Source organism: Sorex araneus, chromosome 9, assembly GCF_027595985.1.
Source record: "Sorex araneus isolate mSorAra2 chromosome 9, mSorAra2.pri, whole genome shotgun sequence".
In the NCBI taxonomy this organism is placed as follows: domain Eukaryota; kingdom Metazoa; phylum Chordata; class Mammalia; order Eulipotyphla; family Soricidae; genus Sorex; species Sorex araneus.
This window is the reverse complement of record NC_073310.1, coordinates 44,354,818-44,365,786: the sequence shown is the minus strand read 5'-3', so window position 1 is coordinate 44,365,786 and position 10,969 is coordinate 44,354,818.

Genomic DNA, 10,969 nt, shown 5'->3' with positions numbered 1-10,969 from the left:
ACGTCTCCATTGTGAGACTTGTTGTTACTGTTCTTGGCATATCGAATACGCCACGGGTAGCTTGCCAGGCTCTGCCATACAGGTGGGATACTCTCTGTGGCTTGCTAGGCTCTCTGAGAGAGACGGAGGAATCGAAACCTGGTTGGCTGTGTGCAAGAAAAACACCCTACCCGCTGTGCTATGGCTCCAGTAATATATATACATACTGGAGCGATTACTGGCTGTGTATACATACGTGTATATATATATGTGTGTGTGTGTATATATATATATATATATATATATATATACACACACACACTTTGACCCGCGAAGACAGTCTTGGACCAGTGGAGCCTTTGTTATCTGAGTGGCCGAAGGAAACAGCTTGTTGTGGAGAGCAGGCTTCTCAGGGCGTTGGGATGCTCTTTGGCTTACAGGGAGTCCAGTGGGCCCAGGAGTCGCCCAGATAGTAACTGCCTGGAGGGGAGGCCCTTGAGGTGGACGAACCCAAAGCAGATGAAGGGGACCTTGGGCCTCGTCCTCTACTCTTGCCTCATTCTGACCTCCCAAGGAGAGGCCTCTGGAAAGAGTGTAGTGTGGAGTGCTTTGTAAAAGAGGCTTTCTGTCCCCCATCCCTTATGCCTTATGTAATAGGATAATGGAAAAAATGAAAACAAACAACCCTCAATTGCCATACCTTTGTCAGCCACATCAAAGCCATAGTTATTATTCCAGTCGTGTAAATTATTGTGCCTCCCAATATAAATATTGTTTTATTCCTTTTTTAATATTTTTATGTAGCATTTGGCTTGTTGTATGATGCTTGAACCATCAGACACAATGCAGCGTGCATTTGAATCTGAATCCTTCTTCTGTTGTAATAATGGCTGGCATTTTAACTATGCGTACGGCACCCTAGGAGCATCATCTCAAATGATGTCTGTAGTGTTGAAGGTGTATGGTGACTTAAATAATTACGGTTGCTTCATCTGGCCTACATAGGCTGGGCCACTTAAGCAGATGAGGTCATTCAAATTGCCTGAAAAGGTCGCCTCCATCAGCTGTCAGAATTCATGGAAATCACACGTCTCAAGGAGTATTTAATTCCCCTCAGCACCGTCGGTGAAATGTTGACGTCTCTGTCTTGCCTTTGTCCCTCCTCCCCGCCTCTTACCCCTTCCACAAGCTCGGCTTTGTTATCCTGGGACAGTTCCACCCACGGGGAGCCCCAGGATATAGTGGGTCTGACCCCAGGCTGAACCCTCCAGTGTCACCATAGCCAGGAACGGGAGGCGGCCCAGGGAGCAACTGATACCAGTGCCAACTGGGACGAGTGCTCCTGAGTCCCCCCTCTGCGACAGTCCTCAGCTGAGCCCTGCCAGGGAGCTTGCTGGGGCCGGCGCAGCCCCCTCTCTGCCCCAGTCTGTGTTGTGCTATTGTGACTGCTTCCACATCCCCCTCCCTGCCTGGACGGGTGTTGGTGAATCAGGGAGATGCAGGACGAGGCTTGCCATGGGTGTCAAGGCATCCATGGGAGGGCACTGTGTGGTGCCAGCTGTGGGCCCCTGGAGGAGGAGCAGGGTAACTGTTCCCGTTCCCCCTCCCCCCCATCCAGAAACTGGTGATGGGAGAAGCCCCACCCCTGCCCCCCAGCCCGGATAGGGCCAGTGTTTTCTAGGTCAGCGGCTTTCCCAAACAGCCTGGGACGGGGCGTGGACGGGAAGAAGTCAAGGTGGACATGAATCAGGGACTCGGGTGTTAGAGGTGAAGGGGGCAGGCCAGCTGCCCCTGGAGAGCGGGATTTTCCCTTCGGAGACAAGGACAGCCGAGGCAGAGCCCCCTTCCGGTGGGGGTCTGCTCTTGGCCTTCAGCTCTGCGCCAGCCCTCCGGACCGCCAGAGGAGAGATGGCTCTGGATTCCAAATGTGGCCTCGGCACAGCCCTTTCCACAGCGCCCCTGGGAAGCTCCCAGAGCCGCTGCTCAGATCAAAGGGTCCCCCAGCAGAATGGGATCTCGTGGTCTGAGAGTTGAATGTTTTTCTCCTGTGGCTACCAGTATGCCCTCCCCCCTACCCTAAGTAGAAAAATACTGGGCCAAAGTGCCAAATAATCCTGTTTAGGGAGGCACCTCGCCATCTCATTTCCAGCCAGCCACTTTTTTCCCCTTGTAACTTTCCAGTCGTAATTTGAGGAATACGATTGATAATTCTGACACCTGGTGGCCCTTTAAAAAACTGCAGTCTCGGATGAGTCAACTGGCCCTCGCTGTTTTTTCATTGACTTGAGTTTTTCTACTTCCAATTTCATTGTCCATAAGATAGACTTTATGCATTAGTGAATATATTTAATTAAATTCTCTATAAGTGCAATTTTTCATATTAGAAAATTCCTTGTTTAGAAAATGCCTCTGAATTGTGAACGGTTGCGATCCTTAGGGTCTTAGGGGTGCAAGAAGTGTATGGAGGAGGGAGACTTACATTATACTCTTTAGTTCTCTCTGAACTCCATTTTTTTTTTTTTTTTTTTGCTTTTTGGGTCACACCTGGCGATACTCAGGGATTACGGTTACTCCTGGCTCTGCACTCAGGAATTACTTCTGGCGGTGCTCGGGGGACAATATGGGATGCTGGGAATCGAACCCAGGTCGACTGCTTGCAAGGCAAACCCCCTACCCGCTGGCTATTGCTCCAGCCCCTAAACTCCAATTTTCAAAAGAACAGAAAAGATTGCAGTACGCATATTGCAGCTGAAGGACTCCCCTGGGGCAGGAGAGCCAGAAGCCCACGATTCCCCCTCTTTGCCCTGGAGGACTCCAGCTGCCCCTGGCTTTATGTGCAGAGACTGTTCGTTGAGCACTTTCATGAGCTTTGCGGAATGTGGGGTACAGCCGGGTCGGCTCTGACCTTGTTCCCTGGTGGTGCCGATGGAGGAGCCTGGATACAGAATAGCAATTTTTTTCCGGGCAGGGAGTGTGGCCCAAGCGGCCAAGCTGGAAAATCACGGGCCATGAAGAGCGTCCACCTGCCAGGGCTGCCCGCCCACATGCCAGGCTCGCGCCCCGTGGAGGGGCTCCAACTGGAGCACCACCCACTTGTGCAAGGCCCTGGTGCCTCCCAGGTGTGAGGGTACCGGGAGCCGAGTTCCACCAGGTCTGGTGAGGTGGCTCAGGGTGCCTCAGGGCGCCAGGCCCACGCTCCCAGCTGCCGCCTTTGGACAGCAGGGCTGGGCTGGCTGTGGCCTGTGGTTAGCTGAGGGGAAAGCTGGGGTGGGGGCGGGGTGAAATCACCTCTAATTACTTTCAGCTTCTTATTCCTCTCATTGTAAGCCCCTCCCCCAACCCCTCCCCACCCCCTTGCCTTTTGTCCCAAGATAACATACTTGTATGGAACATAACCACTTTATTTTTAATTAATTGCACTGTAGCACTGTCATCCCGTTGCTCATCGATTTGCTTGAGCGGGCACCAGTAACGTCTCCATTGTAAGACTTGTTGTTACTGTTTTTTTTGGCACATCGAATATGCCAAGGCTCTGCCATGCGGGCAGGATACTCTCGGTAGCTTGCCGAGCTCTCCAAGAGAGATGGAGGAATCGAACCCGGACCGGCCACGTGCAAGGCAAATGTTCTACCCACTGTGCTATTGCTCCAGCCTATTTTAATTAATTATTTTAATTAAAGAACTGTGATATACAAAGTTACTGGTAGTTGAATTTTAGGCATGTGATAGTTCAACATCAATCCCACCCGCAGTGCAACTTCCCTCCCCCTGTTCCCAGATTCCCGCCCCATGCAAACCCCCATCCCATCCCCACCTGTCAACTTGAAGGCACATTACAAAGTTTCAGTGGTTGCAGCTTAGATCTCATGTTTTCAGTGTGTTGAGTCTGTTTTAGGCATATGGCTATGCCCCTCACTCTTAACACTGGTATAATCAAAGCCCTGATGCCTGTTCACCCAATTCTTTCTGTTCTCCTTTTCCCCCTTGATTTCTTTCTTTGTCCTTCTCCTCTCTGAACACTGGGGCTAAGGGTGATCTAGGCCTCCTACTTTTACTGCAATACATTTCCTCATCCAGTGCTCTATATTCCACAAAAAAGTGATATTATCTTGTGTCTTTTTCCTTCTGACTTACTTCACTCAACATGGTATCTTCCAGTTCAAACCATATCCCAGCAAATTGCATTTCATCGGAACATCACCATTAAAATTTTTCCCCCAATTTTATTTTATTTTATAAAGTTGTTCATAATAGTTTATTATATTTAATATTCCAACACCAATCCCACCACCGTAACACCTTCTCACCACCATTATTTCCAATTTTCCCAACACCCCCCAAGCCTGCCCCCAAGGCAGGTCCTAAATAATTTATTTTATATTGCTTTTTATGAATAATGTGTTAAAAATGATTCACAATATTTCCTTAGAGGAAAATGTGTGAAGATTGTTGTAGCCATTGGAGCCGTTAATGGCAACTTGGAGCCATTAAGGCCTTGTATAAAAGATTACTAACATGTTGTTACATGTTGAGCTTTGTATGCTAATATTTATTTATTTTTTTGATCAAACTCGATTGCCTTCTATATTAATCCCATCAAATGTGGTGTGCTGTTCTTGGCACATCAATGAAGTAGAGTATAAAATTGAAATTTCAAACTCTATGCATTCGCGGCTACATGCTCCAGGGATCTAAATTTTAGAGAGGGTGATACAATTGGAGTTAAATGCGTCTCTGCAACAGTAGAGATAAGCACTAGGAAGATTACTTCACAGCTTAGAAGCTGGCCTCGCATGCTGGGGGAGAAGGCAGCTCAGATAGAGAAGGGACCACCAAGTAAAGGGTGCTAGGAGGGCCTGCTCAGGATGGGAGATGCATGCTGAAAGTAGACTATAGACCGAACATGATGGCCACTTAGTACCTCTACTGCAAACCACAACACCCTATAGGAGAGAGAGAGAGAGAGAGAGAGAGAGAGAGAGAGAGAGAGAGAGAGAGAGAGAGAGAGAGAGAGAGAGAGCAAAAAGGGAATGCCCTGCCACAGAAGCGAGGTGGGGTGGAGGTGGGGGTGGTGGGAAGGAAGGATGCTGGGTGGTAGAAAATGGGCACTGGTGGAGGGATGGGTACTCAATCATTGTATGACTGAAATGCAAGCACAAAAGTTTGTAAGTCTGTAACTGTACCTCACGGTGATTCACTAATAAAATTTTTTTTAAAAAATGTGTTTTTGCAGCTTGTTGCTCTCTTCCGAGATTTATTTGTGAGTCTCTGGATATGGTTATGGTGAGCTTATATGGTGCCAGAGGCAGTTGGTGGGAATAACTACCAGGCTAGGGAATGGGGGGAGGTCGCCTGTTCCCAACTCTGTGAGATTTTAGTCACAAAAACCTCATACCTAAGTTTTTCAGCAGATTCATTCTCATGTATGAGGGGCTTGTCCTGAGCCTGTGTTGATCAGCTCTGAGCATGGTGGCGATTGGGTTATGGAGGCTTTTGGCTACCAAGGCTGTATTGGGGCTGGTGCTAGGCTCATCTGCCCACCTCTAGGTGTCCGGGTAATGAGGTTCAGTCTGACATAGCATCTGGAGACATATAAGCAGCTTATCATTCTCTTCAGAGATTTATTTTTGAGTCAAAAAGAAGATTTTTTTTTTGAGCTTGGGGCTGTACCCATGGTGCTCAGGCTGTTTTTGGCTCTGTGCCCAGGAGTGACTTCTGGTAGTGTTTGAGGAGACCATATATGGTGCCAGGGGTTGAAGCCAGGGTAGGATATGCAAGAAAAGCCCCTTATTTCCTGAGTGACCTTTCTGGCCCAACATGACTATTTTTTTAAAGCATGTTCTCCACTTCAGTCAGCTTAATCAATGGCTGAATAGCAGTACTCCTACACTGAAAAAACAACAACAACAACAACAACTATGTTCTCAAGCAAATACTGTCTATTTTTTTTGAGAGGTTCCTCCCAAATGGTACTTGGGAGAGTCTGGAGCGATAGCACAGTGGGTAGGATGTTTGCTTACACGTGGCCAACCTGAGTTTGATTCCCAGCATCCCATATGGTCCCCTGAGCACCACCAGGAGTATTTCCTGAGTGCAGGATGAGGAGTAACCCCTATGCATCACTGGGTGTGACTCAAAAAGCAGAAAAAAACCCAAAATGGTACTTGGGAGGCCCCAGGGCCGCTACTGGTATTTCTTGGCTAACTGATGGTTCAGTGAAAGGACCTCAAGGATGCAGTGTTGCGTCTCTGGACAGCCCTCCCACCTGCTGCCCCAAACTGTCTCTCCAGCTCCTCTAGCAAGAACTCTTCTCGTTTGATGGCCTGTTTACCCTGCTTATCACCAATAGCCCAGACATCCTGGCAGCTTTGTGACCTCAGGAGATGCCATACTTTGGGACGCAGAGCCCCACGTGGAATCTCCAGTGTCAGTTTAGGTCCACAGGGAGGAGAGGTCCTGCCTGCACTTGTATGCAGTTCCCAGGGATCAACAGGCTACAAGAGCAGATTTCTTTCACAACAGCAACTCGGAGAAGATGTTCTAGCACTCAGTGAATAGCATAGGGACACCAGTAGCATGTGCAGTCAAAAAATCACACGTGAGGTTTGATTCCCCCACAGTTTTATCACTGAAAGCCGATCATTTACTGGCAGACTCACAGATGACAGACAGAAACAGACAATCATCCCCAGTAATGTATGCTATATGTACATATATATTATATATATTTATATATATGCACACACTCTTCACAGTGCAGTAAGCTGGTGGGAACACATTACTCATTAGACAATCATAAGGACAAAACACATTCATGGCACTAGGACACAGTTGCATCACTTTTTTTTTTTACATGAGAAAATTCACTCGTGTGGGTGGACCCCATGGTTCACACTTGACTGGCCAGTTGTGCATCCAAAGGCCATGTTTGAGAACCCGTGGGCCACTCTTTGAAGGAACACCCTCGAGGGTGCACTCCAGCCCAGGTGCCAGTCCAGGTGCCATCCTAGGTTGGTTCCTGTTTGGCTCCAAATATCAGGACCCCAAACTCCTGGTGAACCCTGCTCCCCCTCTCTCCCACCGTTTTGTCCCCCAGCTCAGTCCCGGTGCTTCCTCTGCTTTTCTACTTCCACCCTTTTAGTGCTTCGTCTTTCCAGGACATGAATCTTCTTTCTTACATTACATTTAATTTTTATTTATTTATTTATTTATTTATTTTTGCTTTTTTTGGGTCACACCCGGTGATGCACAGGGGTTACTCCTGGCTATGCGCTCATGAATTACTCCTGGTGGTTCTCAGGGGAGCATATGGGATGCTGGGAATCGAACTTGGGTCAGCCGCGTGCAAAGCAAATGCCCTACCTGCTGTACTACTCCAGCCCTACATTTAATTTTTTTTAGAGGGAAATATATATATATATGCATATATACATATTTTCAGATATATATACCAAAGCTCACATCACCCAAACTTTAACAACATGTTAGTGATATCTTATAGAATGTCTTTTTTTGAATTATTTTTATCTTTTATTAGTGAATCACCTTGAGGTACATTACAAACTTATGAACTTTCATGTTTGCATTTTGTTTACATCCCTCCACCAGTGCCCATTCTCCTCCACCAATGATCCCAGTATCCCTCCCACCCTCTCACCCCGTCCCCCCACCCCACCCCACCTCTGTGGCAGGGCATTCCCTTTTGTTCTCTCTCTCATTTTGGGTGTTGTGGTTTGCAATACCTACATTTAATTTTTAAAGAAGCACTTCTAATTTTTGCTGTAGAGCCGCACCTGGCAGTGTTCAGGAGCTTCTTCCACTAGTGCTCGGGGGCTATGCTGGAGATCCAGTCCCAGGCACCCACGTGCAAAGCATGCATTTTAACCCGTGGAGTCATCTCCTTAGCCCAAGAGTTCCAGTTTATTTAGTTTTTTCTTTATTGAGCATACTTTTAAAATATAGGACATATTTTAAAAATATGGAACATATTTTAAAAAGTTGAACATATTTTAATATGTTAAAAGTAACATTAAAATTCTATATGTATAATTATGAAAATCATACCTATAAAACATGTAGCACTATAGCACTGTAGCACTGTTGCCCTGTTGTTCATTGATTTGCTCGAGCAGGCAGCAGTAGCAACTCCATTGTGAGACTTGTTGTTACTGTTTTTGGCATATCCAGTACGCCACGGGTAGCTTGCCAGGCTCTGCCATGTGGGCGGAACACTCCCGGTAGCTTGCCGGGCTCTTCGAGAGGGGCGGAGGAATCAAACCTGGGTTGACTGCGTGCAAGGCAAACAAATGCCCTACCTGTTGTGCTATCACTCCAGTGCCCTATAAAATATATTTATTTAAAATATATTTAGTAAAATATATTTAGTAAAAATATGAATCTATGTATTTTATATTTAAAATTAGAACTGGAGCAATAGCACAGCGGGTAGGGCATTTGCCTTGCACGCGGCCAACCCAGGTTTGATTCCTCCATCCCTCTCGGAGAGCCCAGCAAGCTACCAAGAGTATCTCACTCGTACAGCAGAGCCTGGCAAGCTACCCGTGGCTTATTTGGTATGCTAAAAACAGTAACCAGTCTCACAATGGAGACGTTACTGGTGCCCGCTCAGACAATCAATGAGCAACGGGATGACAGTGATACAGTGATTTTAGTGTTTGGGTCACATCCTGCAGTGATCAGGGATTACTCCTGACACTGCACTCAGGAATTACTCCTAATGGTGCTCACGGGACCATATGGGATGCCACAGATTGGATCCGGGTTGGCTGCATGCAAGACAAATTCCTTACCTGTTGTACTATCTCTCTGTCCCCAAATTTGGAAAAACATTTAGCCATGAATTACTCAAATATTTTTTCTGTCTCTATATCTCCTACCTGTTAAAGTTCTATTACATGTAGAGTGGGCTATATAACATTGTCCCATTGTGCATTGATTTTTCATTCCTTAAATTGTATTTTTTCAGTTTCATTTGGAATGGATTATGTTGATATATTTTATTTTTTATATTTCTTTTCTTTTTTATTTTATTTATATATTTTTAATTTAAACACCATGATTTACAAAGTCATTCATAATATAGTTGTTTCAGGCATTTAGTATTCCAGCACCACCAATATAACCTTCCCTCCACAAGATACATTTTCAAATTCATGAATCTTCCACAATGTTTACTTTGCTGCTAACTACATACAATTGATTTTAAAAATCTCAGTGTTGTTCTCATCTCTAGAAGTTTCTTTTTGGGAATTTATTAAATCACTGGTTTTTAAGCATTCTTTTGGAGAATTGTTCACAGATGTGAAAGGATTGGAAATTACTGGTTTAAGTGTTTATTGGGGCTTTATTTTACTTTAATTTGTTTTCAGCTTTATTTAGGCACAAATGACAGATAAAGTTGTAAGATACTTAATTGCTTAATTTTTGTTTTGAGGTCACACAAGGCACATATCATATGCAATGTGGGGGATTGAACCAGGGTCAGATACATGCAAGTTAAGTATCTTAACTTCTATACTATCACTCTGGTCCCAATTTTGCTTAAAAAAATTAAAAAATATATGTATATTTTACAATGGTATTGAACTGGAGTGATAGCACAGCGGGTAGGGCATTTGCCTTGCACACAGCCCACCCAGGTTCGATTCCTCTGTCCCTCTCGGAGAACCCAGCAAGCTACCGAGAATATCTCGCCCATACAGCAGAGCCTGGCAAGCTACTCGTGGCGTATTGGGTATGCCAAAAACAGTAACAACAAGTCTCACAATAGAGACATTACTGGTGCCCGCTTGAGCAAATTGATCAACAACGGGACGACAGTGCTACAGTACTACAGTGCTACAATGGTGCTGCGTGTATGTTCTTGGTATACGAAGGTATGTGCCTCCACTAGCACCAGTGTTTCACCCCTTGGTGACTTTAGTTTTGTCAGTCCTGACCCAGAGTCCAAGGGTTGTTTTCATATGTCACTGTCTACATTCCCATTTTTGTTTCTCTCTATACTACGTAGGAGCAAGATTATCTGACATTTGACCTTCTACTTCTGATTTATATCACTTATCAGGACACCCTCTTGGTCTATTTAAGTTGGAGCAAAGAGCAGGAGTACACATTCTTTTATAGCTGTGTATCATTCTATTGTGCATATTCACCCCAACTTATTTATCCATTCACCTGTCATGGGGGGAGAGGATGTTACCTGTTTTCCTATTGTAAATAATGCTTCAGTGAGACTCTAACTCAGGCCTCCTGCATGCAAAACTTGTGCTCCATCCAACTTAGCTATCTCTCTGACCCTCCCATACACAATTCAGTAATGTCTGTCATCTGTCCTTGAAGAATGCCATTGAGATCTTGCTAGGGATTATGATGAATCTGTGTAAAAGTTTGGTTAGGGATATTATGTTGTTGATTTTATGTCTGGGTGATCTGACAGTGGTGAGAGCGGGCTGTGAAAGTCTTATTGTGTTGTTATTGATGTCTCTCTTTAGGTCTGTAAGTAGTTCTTCATATATTTTTGAAGTCTGATACATATATATTAATTAGTGTTCTCTTGGTGTGTTAATCTTTTAATCATAAATGTCTCTTATTATCTTCTTCAGTTTTATCTCTACTTTGTCTAAGTATAGCCACACCTGTCTACTTTAGTCTACTATTTACCTGTATGATTGTTTTCCAACTTTTTACTTTGAGCCTGTGTTTATTATTAAAGTTTAAGGAAGTCTTCTGTAAGCAGCAGAAAGTTGACCTTTGTTTCTTAATTCATCCAGCCATGCTGCACCTTTTGATTGGTGAATTTAGGCTATTCTTGCTTAGTGAAATTATTATTATTATTTTTTTTGCTTTTTTTTGGGTCACACCTGGCGATGCACAGGGGTCACTCCTGGCTCTGCACTCAGGAATCACCCTTGGCGGTGCTCAGGGGACCATATGGGATGCTGGGATTCAAACCTGGGTTGGGCGCGTGCAA